Here is a 4,183-nt window from a genome sequence, read left to right as displayed (position 1 = left end):
TGAATACAGGTTTTGAGGCGTTTATTAGGAATTAAAAAAAAAAGTATATATTTAAGGTTCAATCCTGCTATTTTCAAGTTTATTGGTATATGACTGGATTTGTTCTTAATTCTGATGTTAATAATTGATTAAAGAACTTAACATTGTGACTTCGTGTCTATTGCTGCCGTGACGTCATTTCCTGTGTTGTCAAGAAGTGACTTATGAGAAAGTTAACCTACCGAAATAAGATGGAAAATGCATTGGATTACGTCTGGTTCAGTAGAATCAATATCTGCAGCAATGGACATATTGTATATATTGACAAATGTCCATCATGTGAGAAGTCTTTGTTTATTTTGATAGTAACACGTGATTATATTACAATATGTATGTATTTTTCTGTATTTTTTGACAAGGTCATACATAACATATTGGTAATTTACGAAAACATTGACACTTTTTGAATGTATACATTTCCTAAACAAACGTCAACGTACATCCATCATCGGTCCAACACCTCACATCCTGTCCACAACCGGAAGTGGATACACGCAACAAATCTCTTAATACAGCCAGGGCTTGACTGCCGCGCGTGAAAAACACCCGTTTAACATGACAAAGTCGGAAGAGTCTTCCGGAACGTGAAGTAAATATCACATCAGTTTGAAATGCTAGTCATTCTGCCGAGCTGTGAAAAGTTTATATCGTGATAAGCGGACAGCGCTAGCGCTACCATATTATCTACAAAAGATTGACGATGCTGCGCAGGCACGGCCGGCATACGACATATACGTATCACCAACCTGCATACATCATCAGGTCTCTTCGTCTCGACCCTTAAGCTTCTTGTAATTGGACACGTTAAAGGTACAAATTGACACTTCTATACATTCCCACGCTCATGAACACAATTTACTACTCGGAGGTCGGAACCTTCCAGATCGCCTTGAGCTATCTTTATCAATAGAGGACTAAGCTAAGATCAAATACCACAGATGGCTTCCTAAGTTGACGGTATAACAGAAGCTTTATAACATTATCAATGCAGATAACTATAGATTTTCACAGGCAAGATCACGCTAGATTTGTTATGTTGCAAAAAACACTAACCTGGCTACAATGTTGAAAACACTAGATTTGTTATAATATAGATAAAGCTTCATTTGTTTCAATGTAAAAAAAAATCAATCTGTAACAATTGAGACAACGCTAGATTTGTAACAATGTAGACAACGTTAGATTTATAACAATGTAGACAACGCTAGATTTATAACAATGTAAACAACGCAAGATTTGTTATAATAGACAACGCTAGAATTATTACTAATAGACAACGTTAGATTTATAACAACGTAGACAACGCTAGATCTATAACAATGTAGACAACGCGAGATTTGTAAGATAATTGACAACGCTAGATTTGTAAGAAAATAGACAACGCTAGATTTGGAAGATAAGAGACAACGCTAGAATTAATACTAATAGACAACGGTAGATTTATAACAATGTAGACACTGTTAGATTTATAACAATTGAGACAACGCTAGATTTGTTACAATGTAAACAACATGTAGACAACGCTAGAGTTATAACAATGTAGACGACGCTAGATTTATAACAATGTAGACAACGTTAGATTTATAACAATTGAGACAACGCTAGATTTGTAAGATAATAGACAACGCTAGAATTATTACTAATAGACAACGCTAGAATTATTACTAATAGACAACGCTAGATTTATAACAATGTAGACAATGCTAGACTTGTAACAATGTAGACAACGCTAGACTTGTAACAATGTAGATAACACTAGATTTGTAAGATAATAGACAACGCTAGATTTGTTACAATGAAGATGACGCTAGATTTGTTACAATGACGACAACGCTAGATTTGTAACAATGTAGACAATGCTAGACTTGTAACAATGTAGACAACGCTAGACTTGTAACAATGTAGATAACGCTAGACTTGTAACAATGTAGATAACGCTAGATTTGTTATGATGTAGACAACGCTAGATTTATAACAATGTAGACAATGCTAGACTTGCAATAATGTAGATAACGTTAGATTTGTTACAATGACGACAACGCTAGATTTGTTACAATGTAAACAACGCTAGATTTGTTACAATGTAGATAACGCTAGATTCGTCCGATGTAGATAACACTAGATTTGTTACAATGTAGATAACGCTTGATTTGTTACAATGTAGACAACGCTAGATTCGTTACAATGTAGACAACGTAAGATTTGTTACAATGTAAACAACGCTAGATTTGTTACAATGTAGATAACGCTAGATTTGTTACAATGTAGACAACGCTAGATTTGTTACAATGTAGATAACGCTAGATTTGTTACAATGTAGATAACGCTAGATTCGTCCAATGTAGATAACACTAGATTTGTTACAATGACGACAACGCTAGATTTGTTACAATGTAGACAACGCTAGATTTGTTACAATGTAGACAACGCTAGATTCGTTACAATGACGACAACGTTAGATTTGTTACAATGTAGACAACGTTAGATTTGTTACAATGTAAACAACGCTAGATTTGTTACAATGTAGGCAACGCTAGATTTGTTACAATGTCGACAACGCTAGATTCGTTACAATGTAGACAACGTAAGATTTGTTACAATGTAAACAACGCTAGATCTGTTACAATGTAAACAACGCTAGATCTGTTACAATGTAGAAAACACTAGATTTGTTACAATGTAGACGACGTTAGATTTGTTACAATGTAGATAACGCTAGATTCGTCCAGTGTATATAAAGCTAGATTTGTTACAATGTAGTCAACGCTAGATTCGTTACAATGTAGACAACGTAAGATTTGTTACAATGTAAACAACGTTAGATTTGTTACAATGTAGACGACGTTAGATTTGTTACAATGTAAACCACGCTAGATTTGTTACAATGTCGACAACGCTAGATTCGTTACAATGTAGACAACGCTAGATTTTTTACAATATAAACAACGCTAGTTTTTTTACAATGTAAACAACGCTAGGACTGTTACAATGTAGACAACGCCAGATTTGTTACAATGTAAACAACGTTAGATTTGTAACAATGTAGAAAACGCTAGATTCGTCCAATGTAGATAACTCTAGATTTGTTACAATGTAGATAACGCTAGATTCGTCCAATGTAGATAACTCTAGATTTGTTACAATGACGACAACGCTGGATTTGTTACAATGTAGACAACGTGGGGTTTTTTACAATGTAGACAACGCTAGATATGTTACAATGTAAACAACGCTACAATGTAGACAACGCTAGAAGTATTACAATGTAAACAACTCTAGAACTGTTTCAATTTAGACATCTCTAGATTTTTTACAATGTAAACAACGCTAGATCTGTTACAATGTAAACAACTCTAGATTTTTTACAATGTAAACAACGCTAGGACTGTTACAATGTAGACAACGCCAGATTTGTTACAATGTAAACAACGTTAGATTTGTTACAATAATGTAGACAACGCTAGATTTTTTACAATATAAACAACGCTAGTTTTTTTACAATGTAAACAACGCTAGAACTGTTACAATGTAGACAACGCCAGATTTGTTACAATGTAAACAACGCTACAATGTAGACAACGCTAGAAGTATTACAATGTAAACAACTCTAGATTTTTTACAATGTAAACAACGCTAGAACTGTTACAATGTAAACAAAGCTAGATTTGTTACAATGTAGTCAACGCTAGATTCGTTACAATGTAGACAACGTAAGATTTGTTACAATGTAAACAACGCTCGATTTGTTACAATGTAGACACCTCTAGATTTGTTACAATGTAGACGACGTTAGATTTGTTACAATGTAGCCAACGTTAGATTTGTTACAATGTAGCCAACGTTAGATTTGTTACAATGTAGCCAACGTTAGATTTGTTACAATAATGTAGACAACGCTAGATTTTTTACAATATAAACAACGCTAGTTTTTTTACAATGTAAACAACGCTAGAACTGTTACAATGTAGACAACGCCAGATTTGTTACAATGTAAACAACGCTACAATGTAGACAACGCTAGATTTGTTGCAATGTAGACAACGCTAGATTCGTTACAATGACGACACCGTTAGATTTGTTACAATGTAAACAACGTTAGATTTGTAACAATGTAGAAAACGCTAGATTCGTCCAATGTAGATAA

The sequence above is a fragment of the Mizuhopecten yessoensis genome, unplaced genomic scaffold (genome assembly GCF_002113885.1).
Source record: "Mizuhopecten yessoensis strain PY_sf001 unplaced genomic scaffold, ASM211388v2 scaffold2891, whole genome shotgun sequence".
Lineage (NCBI taxonomy): Eukaryota > Metazoa > Mollusca > Bivalvia > Pectinida > Pectinidae > Mizuhopecten > Mizuhopecten yessoensis.
This window is presented reverse-complemented; position numbering follows the sequence as displayed.